The following is a 26,280-nucleotide window of genomic DNA, read 5'->3' as shown; positions in this document are numbered from 1 at the left end:
GCATACAAGTTTTGCCCTTCTTTTATAACATTTATTCCTAAGTAAATACTTATCCTTTTATACACTATTGAAAATAGAATTGTATTCTTAAATTTTATTTTTGGATTATTCATTGCTACTGCATAGACATTCAGTTAGAATTTTCTATATATAAGATCCTGTCATCTTCAAATAGAGATAGTCTTACTTCTTCCTTTGCAATATGGATGCTGTTCATTTCTTTTTCTTACCTAATTGTCCTAGCCAGAACCTCCAGTGCAATGTTTAATCGCTCTGTGAAAGCATACATACTCTTCTTATTCCTGATGTTAGCAAGGAAGCACTATTCTTTCACCATTAAGTTCGAGTTAGCTGTGGGTATTTCATAGATGTCCTTTATCAGGTTGATGTAGTTTCTGTATATTCTTGTTTGTTTATTGATTTGATAACCGAAGTTGGTTTATTTATTTGTTTGTTTTTATTCTTTTCTTTTGAGACAGGGTCTCTGTTGCCCAGCCTGGAGTGCAGTGGCAAAATCATAGTTCACTGCAGCCTTGAACTCCTGGGCTCAAGCAATCCCCCTGCTTCAGCCTCCCCAGTAACTGGGACTACAGGTGTGTGCCACCATGCCGTTGGTTAAAAAATTTTTTTTGACATTAGATTATTAGTAAAACTGACCCGTTGCTCAAGATTCAGTAGAAAAGAAGCAATTCAAAGCAAAATAAGACACTTTATGAGCAAAATTCTTAATTCAGCACATTTCAGCATATGGTTTCTATTGGTTAAAGAAGAACATTTATCTGGGGTCATAGATGGGCTTCAAGGAAACTGAATTACTTGAAGAAGCCTGAGATTATTCTTAAAGAAATATAGATTTATTTCTGTGTTTACAGTGAATGAGTCTTATTTTTATATGCATGGAAATATCAGTCACTGGACACTATATAATTCCTTTAGTACTTAAGGTAACTGTCCATATTCTTACAGTTACCACCTCTTTTTCTAAGGTGGTTTTTCAAAAATGTCCAAATAAATATTTTTACAATATTTGTTATCTATACAAGGTGGCAAGAATAAATTGTTACATGGTTTTAATTTTCTATGACCACATAAAATATATCAAGTTATATTTCCTAGCTTTAGGGTGTCACTGAAGAACTGCTTTATATATATAATGCCAGGAAAGACTTAGTCTTTCTTTTCAGGAGTCCTGAACCATGAAGCAATACAGGGTATTCCTCTTGGTATTTGTTTTTAGGTGACATATCCTGAGAGTTTAGGACTTAATGCTGGTAAACCTGTCCTTGAAAACTTGATTTTTAATCATTTTTAAATCTCTAAACTTTATTTAGTGCCAAAGACCTGCTCAACCATGAATTAACCCCTACTATGCGTTTGTTTTTTAGAACAAAGAAGATGAAACAGACAACTCATTTTGTTGTTGTTATTTGAGGCGATCATTGCTTTAAATTTCTTCTGGGAGTTTCTCAGTTTGTTAGATGTAGACAATGACATAATCTGACAAAGAAGGCAAATAATACCATTTGGTACCTTTTTGAAAATAAGGAGTCAATTGATCAGGACATATATTGTTGATGACTTCACCAGAGAAACAGTCACATAGAAAAAAGTAATATGGAGACCCTACTTTCCTATTTAATGAGCATATATTATTTTCTTTTGTAGAAAGTCTGATTTTAAAGACTGTGACCTCCAAATGTATTTTGTAATTTTATCTTTTAAAAATGTGATGAGAAAGGCTGGGTGCAGTAGTTCACACCTGTAATTCTAGCATTTTGGGAGGCAGGAGTATTGCTTGAGCCCAGGAGTTTGAGACCAGCCTAGGCAACATGGAGAACCCCCATCTCTACAAAAAAAAAAAATACAAACATTAGCCAGGCATGGTGGTGTACACCTGTAGTCCTAGCTTCCTGGGAGGCTGAGTGGGAGGATCTCTTGAGCCCAGAGCTCAAGGCTGCAGTGAACCATAATAGCACCACTACACGCCAGCCTGGGCGAGAGTGAGACCCTGTCTCAAAAAAAGAGAAGAAAAGTAATGAGGAACAGCAATCAGAAAACCAATTGCTCACCTAAACAAGAGGCTTTGTTAGAAAGACAATAAAGATCAAAGCAGACCTGTTATGGAGAGAAAAGACATATTAAATGGTCCACAAAACCTTGGAAGGAACTACTTTTATTTTTAAAGTCAAAAGTCATTTCAAAAAAAGACCACAGACAGTATGATTAAAAAGAATAATACACAAAGAAAAAAAAAACTCATAAAAGCTAGTTTTATATAAGCAAAGAGGATAAAAGAGAAAAAGGTGAAAATGTTCACCTTGAAGGAGAATGTGATGATTTTATACTAGAGTGTTTTTTGACATTGAGTTCACACTCTTGAAATGGAGGCTATTAGTGTGACTTTTTCACTGCTTGCTGATGATGCTGATCATGATGTTAATGGGAAAACAGGAAGGCTGAGTACTGAGGGATCATAATGAGTTCAGATTTTATGAGGTCATGGATACCAATGTTACATGCATGTGAGAATCAAAAAATGTAGAGAAGCAAATGCCAGATAAAGAGCTAAGTCATAACTGGGAATGTTCATTTGAGAAGACTGCATGCTAAAACCAAGAGAATGTTCGATTGTAAAAGAAAGGAGATCTAGTTATCTCAGGAATGGCAGCTCTGATTACATCTGCTAAATGTAGGACATTTATAATGTACAAATCTCCAAGCCATCCATGTTTTACTTATATTTCTGAGGTCTGACTACAGACAGTTACGTTGTTAAACTATCACAAATAAATGTTACTACTTGATGTTAAGATCTGGAGACTCAACCGTATTTTGTTCTATGAGGTATACAGAATTATAACTTTAAAGCTCCTTGTACTTCAGTAATGGAAAATGATACTTTCCCAGCAGCTATTAAATGAGGTTAACCACAACACAATAATGTAAAGAAACTTAGTTCCAGCATAAAGGCATATATAATTTACAGAAATTTTAAACTGTCAGTTAATCATTCAGGGAAAAGAACGGCAGGTCTTGTACATCTGCAGCTTCCAAGAAAACCCGCCACGGCCTATAATAAAGTTTTACTTAACAGAAAAAGAAAGTCTGGTTTTGCAAGAAAGCTATGAAGTGCAAACCATAATTTGGGATTAGTAAGTAAACAGTTCTAGTGAGTATATAGCATTCAAATGCTAGGCACCTTTAGTTAAAAAATTTTCTAAATTTTTTAAGCAGGTGTGATCATATATAGAGATTACTACTAACTAATAAGAATAGGCTTCCGTGAAAATTATATCTATATCTGTATCTATCTATCTATACACATAAATATATAGGGAGAGACAAAAATATACATGTATTCCTTAGATAAAAATATACCTGTGTCCCTGTAACTAATAAAGATATTCTTCCCTAAAAAGAATATATGTGTATGCATATATATATGTATATGTATATATATATATATATTACACCTACATACATACATATATAGAGAGAGAGACAAAAATATACATGTATTCCTTAGGAGTATACACATCTCTGTTATAACTAAAATCACCAAAATAAGAACTTTCTAATTTATAATTCCATGAAGGCACATTATCTAGATTGATTTCCTCTTTTGTAAAATATTGCAGTTTTTCCATTTAATGGTCAAAGTAACTGTCTTAAAACCACAGAAGTTGTTAGTGGCAAAAATGAAACCAGAATCCAAACTGCTAATGTCTTTTAAAGTCATCCTTTTCACTACAAACCACTGCCTCACTAGGAGCTTAGAAGAATGAAGCAGAATGAACAAGAGCAACTGACATATGGTTTATCATTGGAATGCCACCTTTGTTTCCAAGCATTTAGGATGTACCCAGGAACTTACTTCTCAGATTGGGTCTTGACAAAAATGACTAGATATAGAGATACTTTTGAGTTTATTCTTACATTCATTGTAATGGATTTCACGAGGGCTTTAAAAGCTTCACTTAAAATGCCACAGGAATTTAATGGATTAGCCAAATCACAGGCTTGTAGATATTTTCAGGCAATGTGCTGAGTTGTTTGAAAAGTAAAGCTTCCCTAATCTTCCAAGTTCAACTTTCTTCTATTTTTACAACACCTGCCAATGCATACATTAATTCAGTGTGCAATATAGTAGGGAACATTGTTTCAAGAATGAGATCCAGATTCAACATGCAGAATATTTGTCAACTTTATAAGTTAACCCTTGTATACTTATCATAAAACCATTTGTAGTTCTGTAACTCAAGCTGTCTAATAATGAACTAGATAACATATTCAGTGCCTCCATTGTATAAGGATATGTCAGCACAAATAAACATATATAAATACATTTCCCAGAATACTATAAGCATACACACATGCAACATTTAAGACCAAGCTCATGTAGCTCTTGAGAGATAATTTATTTTATGTCAGAGTACAAGAAGAGAAAAATATATACATAGAGATACTACAATATCTCTACCTAGGTTTACAGCTTCCATCATGTTCTTTAATGTTCTCTAGGCTCTACACTACAGATCCTTAGGACAGATTGACACACTTTTTGCAGGTGTTGAGAGTGGGAAGCAAAGATCTTACAGTAACTAGCAGATATTTTAAGCGTTAAACTACAGTAGTTTTTTTTTTTTATTTTTATTTTTTTGAGACGGAGTCTTGCTTTGTTGCCAATGCTGGAGTGCAGTGGGGCAATCTCAGCTCACTGCAACCTCCACCTCCTGGGTTCGAGCAATTCTCCTGCCTCAGCTTCCCAAGTAGCTGGGATTATAAGCATGCACCACCACGCCCAGCTAATTTTTGTATTTTTACCAGAGACCAGGTAGCACCATGTTGGCCAGGCAGATCTTGAACTCCTGACCTCAAGTGATCTGCCTGCCTTGGCTTTCCGAAGTGATAGGATTACAGGATTGAGCCACTGTGCCCGGCCACAAGGTAGTTACTCTTATTTCAAACTAGTTTGAGTCATGGTGCTCTATGCTTAAATGTCTTTAGAGAAGTTCTTGTACTAGCAATAAACCTAGCTATTAGAGAGTGGAAGTTAAAAGCTCAGAAAATAGTGACATATTCTGATTTTATCACAAAAGCTTATGTGGGGCTAGAATCAGCAATTGGAATAATCTCTAGCACCCTCATCCTTGAGATGGCCTGTCTCTTAATAGACAGTATAAGTTACAATTGCATGATGGGGCCATTTTTTAGTTTGCCGTAATTTAGCCAAACAAATTTTTCTCTCTTGGGCCTGCGTGTATAAATCATGGAAACATATTTTGAAGTACTGAAACATATGCAAACCTAATAGTCACTTTGTGAGTTAAATCTGTGAATTTTAGTGTAATATTCAGACAAAACCTAGAACATCTTAGGTGAACCCATTTTTTGGTACATGTTTTTAGTTGGTATATAAGGGTTATATGTTATCATAGTCACTTGAGGATTCTTATTTATGGATACATATATATTACATGTACGCAATTATCCATAAAATTTGGAAAATTATATATTAATTTTAAATTATATATACATATATACACACACAAAAACACAATTTGGAAAATGTTCTATATTTGGTAGTACAGAAGAGTTTTTGTTTCATGTTGATTTCCAGCCACCATTACCATTACGCACCTTTTACCCATTAATTTCCTTACCTGGAGTCTTTATTTGTTTCAGAGAAGGATTAGAAGCCTTGGATAAATGAATTGTGAGAGGAATTCTGTTTGCTTTCTCTTTCCTTGTTATTAAAGATAACTTGGCAGTACAGAAACTGAAACATTTTAACAGAAATAATTTGAAATCTATTTCATGAACAGTAGGAACCTTAGGTAGAAAGTGCTTTAATTCTTGCTACAATCCCGAAATCCCCCAGTGACTCTCAGAACAATGAAAATTGAAGAATAATGCCTGTATTTTGCAATGTATTTTAAACACAGAACAGTAAATGTTCTTCAGTAAACTAAGGATGGCTGCAGATGTTCAATTTATGCTCATTATTTGCATTCATTATTTTCTTCTTCAGACATAGTATTACATAAAATTGCATCTAGCTACAGACATAATCTCAGAATTAAACATCAAATTTATTTGGCATTCACAGTCTCATGATACTATTCTGTATTATTTAAAACAGTGGCCTAATGGTATGTCTCCATACTTTAAATATTTGAAAGTAGTAAAATATTGTAACAAACTCAGGCAATTTGTGAAATGTATACATTGAACTAAATCATCTCTAAATTGATTATGTATGTTAAATAAACTTCATCAGATAATTATGAAGACTTTCACTTCTCATGGCCTGTATTACAAATTTTCTATGATTTAAAGCTTATTCAATAATTCATGCATTATTGGCCTTCATTTTGACTTATCAAGGATAAAAGGAGAATATTCTTTTTTTTTTTTTTTTTTGAGACGGAATCTCTCTCTGTTGCCAGGCTAGAGTACAATGGTGTGATCTTGGCTCACTGCAACCTCTGCCTCCTGGGTTCAAGAGATTCTCCTGCCTCAGCCTCCTGAGTAGCTGGGATTATAGGCACGTGTCAACATGCCAGGCTAACTTTTGTATTTCTAGTAGGGACGGGGTTTCACCATGTTGGTCAGGCCAGAAGGAGAATATTGAATATTCTTTTGTATATACAGATATTTCTTAAGTTTGAAAAGTTTTCCTCTAATAATTTAAAATATACATATTTTCATTTAACTACACATCAAAAAAAATTCATTATAATTAAGAATGACAGTTATACAGAAAAATATTTTTTATTTCAAATCTAATTCAGAGACTATTTTAAAATTAAATATTTTATAAAAAATGGACAGGGATGTTATTCACTGTCATTAATATCTAAAAACGTAGATTCCAGTGAGAAGTTTACAAATAATAACTCTATTTTTTTCAACAGCTTTTCCCAGCATGTATGCTAACACATAGGTTTATGTAATTAATTCTTTGAGATCACTAGATTTCTAATTAGTAGTAACTCTCATGTTACCCCATATGCCAAAAGAAGTCAGAAGAATAAAATAATTTGACTAATTCAACCCAAAAGTTGACATTTCCTCAAATTTATAACCACTAGAAACAAAAGCTGGCTATTTTGATCTTAAACTATCTGAATTATTACTTTAATTTTACATTTGACTTTGTTAAAGCAAGTGAATGTTACAAAATGCAGTGTGACATTTCTGAAGGACATAAATACATAAAGACATCAGGTTTAATTTTCTAAAAGGCAGAATACTTGAAGGTGGTTGCCCCTCTTTTCAGAAGGATTTTTGATTTCTCTTTGTTATTTTATATATCCATCACTAAGGTTAACACAAAACTTTGAACATTTTAACCCATTTGAATTTCAAAAAATGAATATAAAATTTGTTTTTACCTCTGGCCATATAAACATACATATATTAAAGACCTGTGTTTAAACTGCTCAACCATATGCTGGAATGATCCAGAGAAAGGAAGATAGTGAAATGAAAATGTTCAGTTTCATTGACAAGGCTTTGTTATCTAAAAAAGTCAGTTTCTTAGCAGAAAAGTGCTTATTTCTTTGTGTTTAATTTACTTAATGGAATAAGCACTGTTAAAAATGAGTTCCGAGGCCGGGCGCAGGCTCAAGCCTGTAATCCCAGCACTTTGGGAGGCCAAGGCGGGCGGATCACGAGACCATCCTGGCCAACATGGTGAAACCCCGTCTCTACTAAAAAAAAATAATAATACAAAAATTAGCTGGGCGTGGTGGTGTGCGCCTGTAGTCCCAGCTACTCGGGAGGCTGAGTGAGGCAGGAGTATTGCCTGAACCCGGGAGGCGGAGGTTGCAGTGAGCTGAGATTGTGCCACTGCACTCCAGCCTGGCGCCTAGCGGCAGAGTGAGACTCTGTCTCAAAAAAAAAAAAAAAAAAAAAAAAAAAAAATTCCATGCTTGTATCATAGAATCCTTTCGAGCTTATTCAAAAGGCATTTAGAGCTTATTCAAAAGACATTTCTACAGCTGTAGAAATCTGAAACATGTTTGAGGATACTGATGGAACATATTTCATCCAATCAATACTTTTTTCTACCACTCCACTGAAGCAGCAATCAGCAATACAGTACTTCTCTCTATGTCACCATATTCAGTGATCAGTTCATATCTCACTTGATCTCCCTGCAACATGTGGATCACTTGATCATTCCTACTCGAATCACTTTCTTCAGTTGGTTTACTGGACCTCACTCCCTTGGTATTAGTCTATTCTCATACTGCTATAAAGAACTACCTGAAACTCATTAATTTATGAGGACAAGGGGTTTCATTGATTCAGTTTTGCAGGCTGTACAGGAAGCATGGCTGGGAAACCTCAGGAAACTTAAAATCGTGGCGGAAGTCAAAGGGGAAGCAAGCATGTTTTACCATGGTGGAGCAGCAGAGAGTGAAGGAGGAATCACTACATTCTTTTTAACAGCCAGATCTTGTGAGAATTCATTCACTATCATGAGAACAGCAAGGGGGAAGTCAGCCCACATGGTTCAACCACTTCCCACCAGGTCACTCCTTCAACACATGGAGATTACAATTGCCATGCCATTTCAGTGGGGACAGAGCCAAACCATATCACTCTCCTAATTATTTTACCTTAATGTCATTCATTTTTAGTCTCCTTTACTGCATCTTCCTCATCTTCCTAGCTTCTAAACATTCTAGTGCCCTAGGGTGCAGTCCTCAAACAGCTTATCTTTCCTATTTGGACTCATGCTCTTGGTGAGTTTGTAAAGTCCCATGACTTTAAACACTATTTATATATTGATGAATTCCAAATGTATATCCCCACCTGATATGCTTTGACTGTATCCCCAGCCAAATCTCATTTTGCATTCCCGTATGTTGTGGGAGAGACTCAGTGGAAATTAGAATCATGGGGGGCAAGTCTTTCCCATGCTGTTCTTGTGATAGTGAATACATCTCACAAGATCTGATGGTTTTATAAAGAATTCCCCTGCACAGGCTCTCTCTCTTTGCCTACTGTGATCCATGTCAGACATAAATTGCTTCTTATGGTCTTCCATCATGATGTGAGACCTCTCCAGTCATGTGGAACTATAAGTCCATTAAAATTCTTTCTTTTGTAAATTGCCCAGTCTCAGGTATGTCTTTATTAGCAGCATGAAAATGGACTAATACAGTAAATTGGTACCAGTACTGTGGGATGCTACTGTAAAGATAACAGAAAATTTGAAAGCAAATTTGGGACTGGGTAACAGAGGATGGAACAGTTTGGAGGGCTCAGAAGAAGACACGAAAATGTGGGAAAGTTTTGAACTTCCTAGAGACTAGTTGAATGGCTTTGAAAAAAATGCTGGTAATGATATAAACACTAAGGTCTAGGCTGAGATGGGCTCAGATGGCAATGAGGAACTTGTTGGGAACTGGTGCAAAGGTAACTCTTGTTATGTTTTAGCAAAGAGACTGGCAGCATTTTGCCCCTGCCCTAGAGATTTGTGGAACTTTAAACTTGAGAGAGATGATTTAGGGTATCTGGCAGAAGAAATTTCTAAGTGGCAAAGCATTCAAGAGTTGATTAGGATGCTGGTAAAGGCATTCATTTTTAAAAGGAAAACAGAGCATAAAAGTTCAGAAAATGTGCAGCCTGACAATGAGATAGGAAAGAAAATTTCATTTTCTGAGAAGAAATTCAAGCTAGCTGCAGAAATTTGTGTAAGTAACGAGGAGCCAAATGTTAATCTCCAGGACAGTGGGGAAAATGTCTCCAGGGCACATTGGAGACCTTTGCAGCAGCCCCTCCCATCACAGCCCAGAGATTAGGAGGAAAAATGGTTTTGTGGGCCAGGCCCAGAGTCCCTCTGCTGTGTGCAGTCTAGAGGCTTGGTGCCCTGTGTCCCAGCCACCCCAGCCATGACTAAAAGGGGCAAAGGTGCAGCTCAAGCCATAGTTTCAGAGGGTGCAAGCCCCAAGCTTTGGCAGCTTCGCCATGGTGTTGAGCTTACAGGTAGGTACACAGAAGTCAAGAATCAAGAATTGAGGTTTGGGAATGTCTGCCTAGCTTTCAGAGGATGTATGGAAATGCCTGGTAGTCAAGGCAGAAGTTTGCTGTAGGGGCAGGGCACTCATGGAGAACCTCTGCTAGGACAGTGCAGAAGGGAAATGTTGAGTGGGTGCCCCCAACAGAGTAGCCTAGTGGAGCTGTGAGAAGAGGCCCACTATTCTCCAGACCCCAGAATGGTAGATCCACTGACAGCTTGCACTGTGTACCTGGAAAAGCCACAGGCACTCAATGCCAGCCTGTAAAAGTAGCTGGAAGGAGACTGTACCTTCCAAAGCCACAGGACTGTAGCTGCACAAGACCATGGGAATTCACCTTTTTCATCACTGTGACCTGGATGTGAGACATGGAGTCAGAGGAGATCATTTTGGACCTTTAAAATTTGACTGCCCTGTTGGATTTTGGATTTGCATGGGAACTGTAGCCCCTTTGTTTTGGCCGATTTCTCCTATTTGGAATGGCTGTATTTACCCAGTGCCTATACCCCCATTGTATCTAGGAAGTAACTACCTTGTTTTTGATTTTACGAGCTCATAGGTGTAAGGGACTTGCCTTGTTTCAGATGAGATATTGGACTGTGGGCTTTTGAGTTAATGTTAAAATGAGTTAAGACTTTGGGAGATGGTTGGGAAGGCATGATTGGTTTTGAAATGTGAGGACATGAAGTTTAGAAGGGACCAGGAGTGGAATGATACGGTTTGGCTGTGTCCCCACCCACATCTCCTGTTGAATTCCCACATGTTGTTGGAGGGACCCAGTGGGAGGTAACTGAATCATGGGGGCTAGTCTTTCCCATGTTGTTCTTGTGATAGTGAGTAAGTCTCAGGACATCTGATGGTTTTGTAAGAGGAGTTCCCCTGCACAAACTCTCTCTCTTTGCCTACTGCCATCCATGTAAGACATGACTTACTCCTCCTTGCCTTCCACCATGATTGTGAGGCCTCTCCAGCTGTGGAACTGTAAGTCCATTAAACCTCTTTCTTCTGTAAATTGTCCAGTTTAACATTCCCAAGACTCAACTCTTGATTCCCTACCTCCAAACCTGCTGTTCTTGAGTCTTTAACATCTTAATTGCTCCTGAAAAAACTGTGGCATTTTTCTTAACTCCTTTGTTTCTGCCATGCCATACATCTAATCTTTCAACAAGTCCTGTGGGACTTTACCTTCAAAATATATAGATCCAATCAGTTTTGATTACCTCCAATGCTACTATTCCTGTCTAAGCCATCATCATTTTGCTCTTAGATTGCTAATTTCCAAACAGGCATTCCTACATTTACCATTGTCCTCCAATCTATTTGCATATCATCTAGAGAAACCTTTTAAAAATTCAAGTCAGATCATGTCACTCCACTGTTAAATATTTTCTGATGTTTCACAATCTTAGAGTAAATGCCAATGTATTTATAATGGTCTAAAAGACTATAAAATGACAGGCCTAGTGATCCTTCTCTGAATCTTACGCTTCTATTCTCCTTGATCATTCTGCTCCTGCCACACTGGCTTCCTTGTTATTCAGTGGACACACCAAGTACAGCAAACAAGTCCTTGTGTCAGAAATGTTGCTTTTGCAGTTATGTCTGCCTGAGATTCTCTTTCCCCTGATATTCTTACTGCTTATTGTTTTGCCCTCTTCAAATTCCTGCTCAATGTCAGCTCCTCGATGAGTCCTTTCTTGATCACTCTATGTAAAATAGCAACCCCACTCTCCAGAAATTTTTATCCTTCATCTTCATCTTAAAGTTTTCCCATGGCATTGGACATTATATAATAGACTATGTATTTTATTTATTAAATTTTTGTTTATTGCATTTTACATTCCTGTAGAATATAATCTCCCACAGGGTAGTTTTTAAGATTTTATCCATAACTGTAGCCCCAGCATGTGGAACAATATATAACAAATAGGTGCTCAGTAAATACTTTTTGAATAAATGAGTGAATGAGTATATGAGTACCCCTGTCTTTTGCGCCATGCAGTTCACTAATGACAAAATATCATGAAATTTTATATATTTTTAAGCTTTGGTGAAAGTAGATACTGCCAAAGTCACTGATTTTACTTAGATCTTCACATATCTGCATTTATCACTAGCCATTAATTTTGATGCTGTGGTTGCAATATAAAATGTTTTGTGTCTACAATGAAATGGAAAGGCATTTTATTTCCTGCATTGGAAAAATTAATGTTGTTAAAATGACCATACTACCCAAAGTGATCTAAAGATTCAATGCAGTCTTTACCAAAATACCGATGAAATTCTTTACAGAAATAGAAAAAAGCAATCCTAAAATTTGTATGAAACCACAAAAGACCTAGAATAGCCAAAGCAATTTTGAATAAAAAGAACAAAGCTGAAAAAAAAAAGAAAAATAAGAAGAGAATAAAGCTGGAGGCATTAGATGACCTGACCTCAAAATATACTACAAAGCTACAGTATCCAAAATAGTATGGTACAAGCATAAAAACAGATACATAAACCAAGAGAACATAATAGAGAACCAAAAAATAAATCCATATATATACAGACAACTAATTTTAAACAGATGTACCAAGAATATTCATTAAAGAAAGAATAGTTTCTTAAATAAATGGTGCTGGGACCTGACAGGGTGGCTTATGCCTATAATCCTAGCACTTTGGAAGGCCAAGGCAGGAGGATCACCTGAGACCAGGAGTTCAAGACCAGCCTGGAAAACAAAGCAAGACCTCCTCTCTACAACAAAAATACTAATAAATAAATAAACCAGGAGCAGTAATAATATAAGTAATATATAGTATAAATAAGCTGGAACAAACTCAGCTTTCTTCCCGATAACTGATTACAATCTCCCAGATAACTCAGAATAATCTTGCCACCTCAAGATTCTTAATTTAGTCACATCTGCAGAGTCCCTTTTGCTATGTAATTTAGTATATTCACAATATGAAATAGCTGGGGCTATTTCACTGCCTGTGCCTGTAGTTCCAGCTACACAGGAGGCTAAGGCAGGAGGATCACTTGAGACCAAAGGTTTGAGGCTGCAGTGAGCTATGATTGCACCACTGCACTACAGCCTGGGTGACAGAGCTAGACCCTGTCTCTAAAAATTTAAATAAATAAATAAATAGTGCTGGGATAAATGAAACTAAACTCATATCTCACCATATACAAAAATCAACTCAAAATGAATTTGAGATTTAAATGCCAGACCCAAAACTACAGAACAGTTATAAGAAGACATAAGGGAAATGCTTCAGGGCATTGATCTGGGAAAAGACTTCATAGATAAAACCTCAAAAGCACAGGCAACAAAGCAAAAATAGAAGTATGGGATTATAGCAAACCAAAATTCTTATGCAAAGTGAAAAAAAACCAATCAACAGAATCAAGAGGAAGCCCACAGAATGGGAGAAAATATTTGCAAACTATTCACCAACAAGAGATTAATATCCAGAATATATAAGGAACTCAAACAGCTGAATAGCGGAAAACAAATAATACAATTAGAAAATGGGCAAGGGATTTGGGAAATGACATACAAATGGCCAATACATACATGAAAAAATGTTCAACATCACTAATCATCAGGGAAATCCAAATCAAAATCACAATGAGAAATCATTTCACCCTAAATAGAATGCCTGTTATTAAAAAACAACAACAACAAAAAAATAGCAAATGCTGGCAAGGATGAAGAGAATGGGAATTTTTATAGGCTTTTGGTAGAAATGTAAATTAGATAAGCTATTATGGAAAACAGTTTGGAGGCTCCTCAAAAAAGTACAAATAAAACAACTATATGATTCAGCAATCCCACTACTGAGTATATAGCCAAAGGAAGGGAAATAAGTATATTGAAGAGATAGCTGAACCTCGTGTTTACTATAGCACTATTCATGATAGCTAAGATATAGAATCAACCTAAGTGTCTATCAACAGATGTATGGATAAAGAAAATGTGGTATATATACAGAATTGAATACTATTCAGCTATAAAACAAGAATGAAATCCTATCACTCCTGGAAACATGGATGAACCTGGAGGACATTATGTTAAGTGAAATAAGCTAGGCACATAAATAGGCACATATGAGAGCATGTTTTCATTCACATGTGGGAGCTAACAAAGTTGATCTCATAGAAGTAGAGAGTAGAATAGTGGTTTCTAGAAGCTGGTAATGGTGAAGGGGAATCTAACCAGAGGTTGGTTAACAGACACAAAATTATAGATAGATAGGAGGAAGACGTTCTAGCTTCTATAGCATTGTAGGATGACTACAGGTAACAATAATTTATTGTATATTTTGAAATAGAAGAGAGGTTTGAATGTTCCTAACACAAAGAAATAATAAATATTGAGAGTCATGGGTATGCTAATTACCCTGATTTGATCATTACATGTAGTTTGTATCAAAATATCACACTGGACCCCATAAATTATGTCTCAACTAAAATGTTCAATAAAGTATTTTGTGTCTAACCTATTTACTGATATATTTCAGAATATCAGTGGTATGAATTTAATTTACCATTTGGTAGGTGTATTAGCTTCCTATTGCTGCTGCTGTAACATATGCAGCAAACCTAGTGCCGTAAAACAACAAAAAATCACTGTTTTACAGTTCTGGAGGTTAGACATCCCAAATCAGTCTAATGAGGCTAAAATTAAGGCATAGGCAGGGCTACATTCCTTCTGTAGGCCCTAGAGGTGAATTTGTTTTCTTGCCTTTTCCACCTTTTAGAGGCTACCTGTAGTCCTGGGCTCAAGGCCACATCAATCCGAGCTCTCCTCAAACCTTCTCTGGCTTTCATTCCTTCCTCTTTCCTTAGAAGGACCCTTATAATTACATTGAAATATCCCAGATAACTCAGAATAATACTGCCACCTCAAGATTATTAATTTAGTCACATCTGCAGAGTCCTTTTGTTATGTAATTTAACATATTCACAAAATCAGTGGTTAGGATGTGGACAGTTTTTGAGAGGGTCATTATTCTTCCTGCCACATAGGGTTGAATTTTAAATGGAGTGAATTTAAAGTAGGGACAGAAATCTGTGTCAAAAACAGAAATCATTCCCAAGATTATAGATCTTAGTATGAGAAAAATGTTACTTTTTTGTTGTTTATAATTCTGTCAGTACTGCTGAAATAATAGATGCTGCAAACTAGTCTGAAAGTTCAGGTTTTTGTTTAACAAATAAGGAAATGCAAAATTTTCTGAACATTTGATTTGGAACATTAGTAAGTCTTTATTAAATACCATAATTAGATTATTTCTACCCTGGGATAAAGGTTCAATGGACTTTTATTTGCTCTTAACCTTGGCTAATCCTGAATATAAACATGATGGTATTTATTCTTCTCTGTGTCATGACAGACCTGAAAATCTTCTGTAGTGCATTTTATACTCTGTAAAAATAGGAAACCAAAGATTAGGACTTCGATGAACTGCCTAGGGAGGGTGAAACTTATATGTGAGAACTGATTACATAAAGTTCTTGAGAAGCCTAGGAGCCCAAATATCTGATTGAGACAATTTCATCTCCTTCCAAGGGTAAGGCTCATCTTCATCTTTACCCATTGAGGAGAGTAGGAAAGCTGTGGCTAGGTACCATGAATGAGATGATTGTGGAAGTGATGAGGCAAGACTGTGGGGAGCTCTCCTTCCAGTTTCTTCTGCCTATTCTTTCTCCTTTCTAAGCTCTTTTCTCATTGGTCAGCTCCAGCCTCTACATTTCTCATTCATTTATTCCATTGGGCTGATGTATTAAGTATTCACAAGTGCACGTTCAGCTGAGGAGGAATTAGCATAATAACGCGTTGACACTGAGGATACATTAATACAATTATACTGTTATTTACTAAAGAACATCTTTAGAAAACAAAGTCTAAGATGTATTTGATGTAATAGTAGGGAAAGGAAAGTTATTTTGAAGAACTTCTAAGGGAGAACAAATTCAAATGGGGTACTATAATGAAGGGAATGTTGGGGCAGCCATTCACGCAGTTTTTGTTGTGATTAGAAGAAAACATCATTGAAATAAAGCAGAGCATATTGCATAGGAGGAGGGCATTGTCTTCCAATTGTCCCCCTTTATTTAATTCATTGCTCATATTTGACCATGAGATGGGGTGGATGAGATAAAACAAAAAAGAATTCTGAGAATATTAAAAGTCTTAAAGTAAGTTAAGTGAAGCATCTTTGCAAATCTCTACTCTTTCAAACAACTTACAAAGACATTAATATTTATTATGTTTATACGTGAACGTGATCTCAACAGTGGTCCCAAAGGCATTGATTTTATGAGAGTACAAGGGAGAAAAGAGAAAATCCTTCTTTGCAAAAATATGTGTCTTCAACCAATCACAGATTTATGTGACTTTCGCCATGATTGTATATGCTTGGAATATAATTCAGAATAGTCAAATTTGATTAGCATAAAGCCATAAATGGAAGCAAATTTTAATGTAGTGACATGACTAAAATTATAAAACCTGTAGGCAGTCTTTTTTAAAAAAATTAATATATTTTTTCAGCTTTTATTTTAAGTTCTGGGGTACATGTGCAGGATGTGCAGGTTTCTTACATAGGTAAACATGTACCATGGTGGTTTGCTGCACAGATCAACCCATCACCTAGGTATTAAGCCCAGCATCCGTTAGCTATTCTTCCTGATGCTCTCTCTTCTTCCACCCCCATGACAGGCCCCAATGTGTGTTGTTCCTCACCTCCCCCATGTGTCCATGTGTTCTCATTGTACAGCTCCCACTTATAAATGAGAATATGTGGTGTGTGGTTTTCTGTTGCTGTGTAAGTTTGCTGAGGATAACACCTTGCAGCTCAATCCAAGTCCTTGCAAAGGACATGATCTTGTTCCTTTTTATGGCTGCATAATATTCCATAGTGTATATGTACCATACCACATTTTCTTTATCCAGTCTATCACTGATGAACATTTGGGTTGATTCCATGTCTTTGCTATTGTGAATAGTGCTACAATGAACATACATGTGCATGTACCTTTGAAATAGAATGGTTTATATTATCTTGGGTATATACTCAGTAATGGCATGGCTGGATCAAATGGTATTTCTGGTTCTAGATTTTTTAGGAATCACCACACTGACTTCCACAATGTTTGAATTAATTTACACTCCCACCAACAGTGTAAAAGCATTCCTTTTTCTGTGCAACCTTCCCAGCATCTGTTTTTTCTTGACTTTTTAATAATCACCATTGTGACTGGCATGAGATGGTATCTCACTGTGGTTTTGCTTTGCATTTCTCTAATGATTGGTGATGTTGAGCCTTTTTGCCTATGTTTGTTGGCGGCAAGAATGTCTTCTTTTGAGACGTCTCTGTTCATGTTCTTTGCCCAATTCTTAATAAGGTTGTTTGTTTTTGTCTTGCATATTTGCTTAAGTTCCTTGTAGCCTCTGGGTATTAGACCTTTATCAGATAGGTAGACTGCAAAAATGTTCTCCCATTCTGTAGGTTGTTTGTTCACTCTGATGATCGTCTTTTTTTTTTTTTTTTTTTGCTGTACAGAAGCTCTTTAGTTTAATTAGATCCCATTGGTCAATTTTTGCTTTTTTTGCAATTGCTTTTGGCATTTTCATCATGAAATCTTTGCCTGTGCTTATGTCCTGAATGGTATTATCTAGATTTTCTTCTAGTGTTTTTATAATTTTGGCTTTTACATTTAAGTCTTTAATCCATCTTGCAGTAATTTTTGTATTAGGTATAAAGAAGAGGGGTCTAGTTTCAATTTTCTGCATGTGGCTAGCCAGTTCTCCAAGAACCATTTATTAAATAGGGAATTCTTTCTCCATTGCTTGCTTTTGTCAGGTTTGTCAAAGATCAGATGGTTGTACATGTGCAGTCTTACTTCTGTGTTCTCTGTTCTGTTCCATTGGTTTATGTGTCTGTTCACTATGTGAAGTAAACAGTTTAAGAAATAGTAATTTAAAAAATTTCTATAAATTTTGTTTGTTTCTGCAGTCACTGCACCCCAGGCAGTGCTTTAATATAATCATAATGCATATTCTGCAGGTTATTACTTCAAAACAATTTCAACATTCTTATCTTTCTCATCAGTCTTAGTATTCTTCCTATGCAGGTATATAATGAAAAGGTGTTTTGTTTCTTTTAAAAAAAAAGTTTCCATGAGTCTACTAAATAAATAAAAAATTATTTTTTTCAGTACATTTGATGGGAAATAATAATATAGAATAACCATGAATTACTGATTAATGAAATTTTTGCTCTCTCAGAAATATAGATCATTCACCTTTTCATTTCCCCCATTTTAACTAGTCTCTAGAGATTGCTCATTGTAAAATCTGACATAAAATAAACAGAAGAGCTTTTAACTCAGTTTTTCAAGCTTAGAGAATCTAGTTTAAAGAGGACCTGATTGTTGTTGCTATTTCACTGATGATTTTGTTATTTTTGATTATTATGTAATAATATGCAAATCCTTCCCGAGGCCCTGATACAAAAATAACCAGTGTTAATTTTCTATATTTGTGTAAGTTAATTCTAATTTTAAAATTCCATTTTTATAATGGCTTGTTATTCTTTTTGTTTTGGCCAAGATACTTTTGCTGTAATTAAGCCAACATGGATTCTACTTTGTCATTGTCGTCGATAATGGAATATTGTCCCTTTCCCTAACTATGCTTCTAAATTCAATAGATACTTGTTCAAGGTTGAAGTGCAGTTACATGTCATATCATCTTTTTAACCTACCTTTTTTTCCAGTCATATTTTAGACAACTGACTTATTTGTTTTCCTAATTATGTTTGATTTATTTTCTGCCTTTACTTATTTGAATTTATTCTCTGTTTGTCCTTTTGATCTTCATTGAAGTTCCCAGATAATTGAAGTAGATTGTAGCCCAATTTAGGTCAAAATATTTTCTTGGCTTATCACTTGAGATTCCTAGAAGAACCATTTAAGAAATTAGAAATATCATTGTTATATAAGGGGTTTTAATATAATCATAATGCATATTCTTCAGGTTCTTACAAAAAGAAATTGAATTTACCAATGGCTTAGTCTAGCATACTTTTAAATTATAGAATATATCTTAACTCCATTCATTACTGGGTTATTGACATCAACCTAGGAATTACCATTATTTATGTTTGGCAGGCAATACTAATGAATGTTTAAAAAATAATGAATTAGTGAAGTTCTTTTTGTGTTGAAAACTGAAAACTAATTTTAATTAAGAGCTTAGTGTATTTCCATAGAATACTTTTAATTATTTACTCTTGAGTTTACACTTACAAAGCCAAGTTCTCATGATAACATTTAGTGCCTCTATTTGGCCATGTTTATGTTGCCAAATAATTAAGTACAAATAGCATCTTTGAAGAACTCAGAAGATATTCAGGACAGCAACCTCCCAGATCAGTTTTCTCATTGACAAGAAATCTGGTGAGATTTTGTTACTCCCTAGAATCCTGATTGAAGTGAATACATAAATTTTCTGAAATGTTAACGTTTCTTCATCAAATACTCAAGGTTAGAAAGAAGTACCTTTTTATTCCTTATGATATGGATCTTGATGTAAATCATAATTTTTTTAATGAAGTAGAACCATTCTCTCTCCTTGCCGCACACTTGAGCTTAATGTTCTACTATTAGGAAACAAAAAGGTCTATAATTCTTTAGTCCGTGAATTATAATGACTTTTTTTTTTAAAGAAAGTTAACTCATAATTGTAGTAGCCACTAACTCTCTGGCAAACCTTTTTGCACATCACTGGAAAGGATAAAAGACAAAACTATAAGTTCATGATTCCATTCTGTTTTTAAACAATTAATGTCACCATTCAGGTGTCAGAATGGTGGCAAGCTAGAGTAGACCCAGGTTATACAATTTTTTTTTTTTTTTTTTTTTGAGACAGAGTCTCTCTGTGTCGCCCATCCTGGAGTTCAGTGGCGCGGTTTTGGCTTACTGCAACATCCGCCTCCCAGGTTGTTGCCATTCTCTTGCCTCAGCCTCCCGAGTAGCTGGGATTACAGGCATGCGCCACTACACCCAGCTTATTTTTGCAATTTTAGTAGAGATGGGGTTTCACCGTGTTGGCCAGGCTGGTCTCACACCCCTGACCTTAAGTGATCCTCCTGCCTTGGCCTCCCAAAGTGCTAGGATTACAGGCATGAGCCAATGTGCCCAGCCCCTGGGTTATACAATTATAATTCATTTATAGTTATGGGCAGACTTGTTTACCATTTAAGAATTATCAATCCAGCTTTCTGTATGTAATTGAAGGGAATTTTTTTTAATTTGACATAATTATTAGAAAGACTTCCTGCAAGCAAAATTACATATTGAAGGTGGTGATGAAGACATTATTTTATGTGTTTGTTTCCTAGCTAATCTGAAAGATTAATCCATTTTTACCATAGGGTGGGAGGTGGGAGTGGTGAATAATCTTAGTATTACTGATACACATCAGATTATTTTCATGATGGCATCCACTTTACATACAGTAAAGTATGTATAACTTTTTTTTTTTGGTAGAGACAAGAATAATGCCAATAATCTAAGTTATCTTTACTATATCTTGCTTTACTTTTTAGGGGCTACTTAAATCTTTGGAGTTTAACTTTACCTATAGTATATTTATCTCCATTAATAATAAGAACATTATAATTTTTGACTAATTACAACAAAATTTAGTATTTTGGGCATAAATGTAGCCAAACTATTCCTGTATATTTCTTTCCAATTTCAAAATAATACTTTATATTTTAAATTATGCATTGCTATAACATAATAAATTACTGTATATTTTCCCATTAAAGAGATTTATGCATGAAATGTTTCCAAGTGAAAGATACACTTATAAGTGTGTGATAAACCCATGAATTATTTCTACTCTCACACCTGTTAGAAAAATTTTGAAATAAATGTTTATATAAAAATCACTGTTGACTTCACCCTTTGGAGCTTTTCAAATACTTACTGGAAAAAACTATTTTGATGGAATGGTTTTCCCCCTCCCTCAATCCTGCTCTGACAATTTATACAATATTAGAAAATGTATAACTGCCATATCTGAAGCATACATTTAGAAAAGATTTTAATGCATTCATAGCCACCTTTAGAAAATCGGACAATATTCAATAGACTAGTCCCAACTTACATAGTAGATTTTTAGGAACTTATGGAACAGCAGTTACAGTAATTACTTTGAAAATAAGGACTAAATGAAACGTATAGTATTGTTTTTTTGTCTTTATTTGGGTTTGGTTCTTAAAAGAATAATTGAGGATTATTAAAGTATCTGTGTCTACACTGAGTAGTAATCTTGAGCCATCCTCAGAGAGGTAAAAATAAGAAATAATCCAATGAATAAGCAAACATAACTTATTATTTTAGGGATTTAAACATAATTTACTGATATTTTCTGATAAGATTTGATATTTAAAATACGAAGTTCAAATTACCTAATGATAAATAAGCTGATGGATTGAACTTGTCTACGCATAATTCATACATAACTCTTCCACTGAATATTTGAAGCCCATAAATTCAATACAGCTTCATTTTTATGGCACCTATCTTAATTAGCTTTTAGCAGGGATATTGAAATATGAAAATATACACAGAATTATAGTTCTGTGCCTTTTTTTGTTCTTTCACATGATAATAGGAGTATGTATTTTTAAAGTTTAGTAAACTTAAATTATAAAAAGTGGGAAAATGTCTTCTTGAAATAAAACTGATAAGCTGGGACTACATATATATCATCTGAGAAATACATATTATACTTTTTTTTCCCAGCAATATCTGGGACAGCTAGACTCTCTCCCAGGTGCCCTAGGGCAGGCCATCTCATAGAGATCTGCAGTCAGTGGGTCTTGCTATCTAGATCTGGAGGCTTGTCAGGATCAGAGTTCTGTACAGAAACATTAAGAGACTTTGCACTGTGAATATTTCAACATGCCCAGATAATCTGTGTGAAAAGCATTGTTCTTCTGTGCTTCTATGGATGACCTCTTTGCACAGAATGATAGCTTTATCCTTTTTTCACATCATTATGTTTGCTGGGGGGAGGAAATCCTGCTGTGCTACATCATAATAACATGTAATCTTCTTGTTCAGTTTAGCTGAGATTTAAGGAGACTCTGTTCATGGAAGCTGTTCTTTAAAGCCTGATGTATAATTTTGCAGAATCACCCTAGCAGAAGAGCAAGAGGCTTTATAAGAGCGATACAACCATTAAAACTCTTAAATGAAGATTAGTTTCAAGTTTTACAATCCGGTACCAAACCATCTGGTAAATCTCATGTCGGGTTTTGTTAAAGCTCTGAGCTTTCTAAGTGTTAATTCATCCCCCTTCTGTAACATTCCCCCTTCCCTAAACACACATAGGAACACACACTTGACTTGATGATTAAGATAAAGGATCTAATTAAATGCTCCATGCTTGTTGATTTTTCCACCTGGTGATTTGTTACTCTTGACGACAATTTCAAGATAGCTGTTTGCTTTTGGCAGAACCCTTGGAATCCTTATGGATACATGGATATATTTCTCCCAAATTATTCATCTCATTTTTTCCGCATTTCTCTTGGGTCTAACTACGTCCAGAAGGAGGATCTTCATTTCCTTGTGCTGACAAACCACTTCAGAAGGATTCAGACTAGTCTGGAAAATATTGGACAAGCCTATGAAATAACCCAACACTATTTTACTCACAATCTCATCACTGTGGATTTTATCCTAGAAAAAAAATGTAGTCTTAAAATAAATTTTAGTTTATATTTACCCAGTGTTAAGTCATTTCTGAATGTTCCATCCATAGCTATTAGATTGTACTTTGCAGTTAGAAATCCATGTCTCTTGACACCAATTTTCATACAAAACTCAAGACAAAACAAAAGAACACACAAAGAATAAAGGAGAATTAATCATAGGATGTAAGGTGTTCCAGATTCACAATGTCTTATCCGTACCATTATGTTGATTAGCATAGGTTTACGTGTCCCTTTAATTCTGATAAATGTGTGCCAATTTCCCCATGAAGAGGAAACATTATTAAATTATGTATTTTCTAGTCTTGCCTCATCTCTAAAAAACACAGTAAAAAAGAAAACACAGTGAGTTTATATGGGAACACTTTACTCTGTGTAACTTACAAGAAAGCTTAGAGTTGTCATATTTCCTCAAGCATGTAATCTATAGAGTCCTGGGAAGGAGAATATTTCAATACTTGAAAATTTCAACTAAACACCAAACTCCAAGTTTAAACCTATTTAATCCAACCCCTCTCCTTGTCTCCACCTTAAAAAATTTCATTGATTTTTAGGCTAATTTAGATGCATTTTATAACATTTAGCCAATTTATTTTATACTTTCAATTGTCAATTTAACTTAAAATCTGTATTTATCCTTACTATAAGCATTAATAAGTATGATTCATACCAGTTCTCAAAATTTAAGTTTTTGAGAAATATCCAGTTTTCAAAAATAACTTTTGAATTTGAAGTTTCAACTAAATTCACACAAAAACTTTTATTTACCTGAGTAAGAAGAATTTGTCTCTCATCAAAAGAGGCTTTTTCCAACTAGAAATATGTAGCCTTTGGAATAAGTAAAGAATAATTAATGTCTGCCTTACCTGTTCCCAGCACCCTCACTCATCACATTATTGTAGCAGTGGCAAATTTTCATTTTTCGGATATACAAAAAAAGAACACCTCGAAATAACTGGAATTTCTAGTTTCAAAAAAATTTACGTCCTTCATACTACCTTACTGATGAGAATTTAGGGTCATTTGTGAATGAGAATAGAAGATTGTCATTCTACATCACTGGCAGGGCTGCTCAGGGCCTTTCTCTTACGTTAAAGTGATAGCTTCACTTAGAAAGCAGATAAAGGGAGAGAGAGGTGGAGAGAGAATGAGAGAGAGAGAGAAAGAATGAATCACATGATGAATGGCTTCTGCTTCATGTTGTTAGAGAAGATAAAGCCATAATAGTGCAAGCCAAGAGGACAATTATAAAATGTCAAGCACTTTATTACAGCTCAGTGTCATACGAGGATGTTATGAGGCTCATGTTACTATACTCATTTCACAGATGATGAAGCTGAGAGTCATCTTAAATAACTTGACAAAGTTCATAAAACTAGTAGACTGTAGCCCAGATGTAGATTCCAAAGACTCTATCCTTTCCACTGTTGCACCTTACTCTCGAGTAGATTTTAGTCTCTTTTAAATATCTATGTTTTCTTCCTTAAATATTGCCTATAGAATACATCTTAACACCTCTAACAAATATAAGACAGAAAGGCACATCAGGAGAAAAGAAACATTAAAGAGAGTGGTACTTAACTGAGAGTTTTACTACTCAGGAAACCTCTGGAGTATATTCACCACAATTAGAAAATGTGTCCTATAACATTATAAAAATTCAAAGTTGTTATTGTGTCAATGCTTTTAATGAAAATCATTCTTCTCTATATGTCCTGAGAAAAATAAGCATCAAGTTACACTTTATATTTGTACACTTTGCCATAGTTTTAATGAATGTTATTTCCACAGTAAGGATCATAATTTCTTATAAGGAAGTAAGAATGAAGAAAAGTTTTTATAAATGTAATCACTAAAAGCATCACCCACATACGTCTTTATGCACGTATCATCATGCTAGATGTTACATAAGACGCTCCAAAAAATACATCATATGCATGTTTGAGAAGACCTTTTTTGCCCTGTCAACATGTCAACTATATGGAAATAAGATAACAATAATGTTTCAGTTATAGCCACTTGTAGTCTTTGGTAGCTAAAATAAAGTGATGACTATGACAATTTATAATGTCACATATTTTTTAATGCTGAGATTTCTGTGGTGGGTTTGATTACCCAAAAAATGATAGCATACTTACATTTCTAGTAGAAGAGCTACTGCATTTGAGAAAGAAATGTCATCGCTGAGTGCACCCATGCTTCTCTGGATTCTTTTTTTGCTAGAATTTGAAACAATAATGGTGAGACTGTATTCAGAAACAGCATGACCTTATTGTAAGAATGATTTTCTTACCATTAGGCTTGAGTTGCAATAAAATTTCTAATTGCAAGAAGAAAGGATACATTCCACATTTCTCCTGAAAACAATCACAAAACCAGGGGCCAGGTGAGATGGCTAACGCCTGTAATTTCAGCACTTTCAGAGGCCATGGCAAATACAAATCACTTGAGCTCAGGAGTTTGAGATCAGCCTGGGCAACATGATGAAACACTGTCTCTACAGAAAATTACAAAAATTAGCCAGGCACGGTGGCATGTGCCTGTAGTCACAGCTACTCAGGAGGCTGAGGTGGGAAAATCGCTTGCTCCTCGGAGGTTGAGGCTGCAGTGAGCCAAGATTGTGTCACTGCATTCCAGCCTGGGTGACAGAGTGAGACTTTGTCTCAGGAAAAAAAAAAAAAAAAAAAATTACAAAACCAGTCGAGGTTTACCTCTCCTAGTAGCTTTCTAATTAGTCAAGTTAAGGAATGCAGTTTATGCATGAAGTTAGTAAAGCTCAGATACTGTGTGACACTGTCAGGAAAACATTTGAGAACAGCAAGAAGAACTGGCCAGATTTAGAAAGTTCAATCAAATTACCTTACTTAATAAGCCTATTTTTGCAAAACAGATAGATTTTGGCAAGTGAATATTATTCTTTTAGGTTACCTGCTTTTTACTAATTTCATGAAAGACTGAGTCCTTAGGAAGCTGAAAATACATTTTTCATTTATTACAAAAACTTTATTATTGTGTATATTTTGAGAAATAATTCTCACTTTTGTGAATTGGAATTTTCCTTAAAATTTTCTTTTTGACAAAATTGGAATTAATAGAATTTTGAGCATTTACTCTTCTTGATTAAGCATGCTTCTTATGATCCAGCCCCTTCCTGCCTCCTCCATAAATAATTCAAGCAAATTACAGATAATTTTTAATCTATGCAGTTTCTAGATTCTAAAAGGTGGGAAATAATATAAACCTCCCCCTTTTCTCTCACATATGTCTATTTCTTTATACAGCATTATTAATGAAACAAAATATTTGCGCTTGAAGGTGTTAATGCAATTTTAAACAAAGTCAACTTCCCTTCCAATGTCTAGACCATTAACAAGTAATCTCTAACTCAGGAATAATAATAAGATCCAATATCTATCCTTCCTTCTCTTAGAAGTAGTATTTTTCATTATTAGCAATAATGC

The 26,280-nt window shown here is 35.1% G+C and overlaps 1 protein-coding gene across 2 annotated transcripts in view; it reads left to right on the top strand.

Annotated features, from left to right (window-relative positions):
* PCDH11X (protocadherin 11 X-linked) overlaps positions 1 to 26,280 on the top strand; it is an 826,171-nt gene that overhangs the window by 374,645 nt on the left and 425,246 nt on the right. The gene's annotated exons all lie outside the window — the stretch shown is intronic.

This window comes from Aotus nancymaae, unplaced genomic scaffold, assembly GCF_030222135.1.
Source record: "Aotus nancymaae isolate 86718 unplaced genomic scaffold, 86718_ANA_hifiasm-v0.15.2.pri h1tg000004l, whole genome shotgun sequence".
NCBI classification, from domain to species: Eukaryota; Metazoa; Chordata; class Mammalia; order Primates; family Aotidae; genus Aotus; species Aotus nancymaae.
This window is presented reverse-complemented; position numbering and strand designations above follow the sequence as displayed.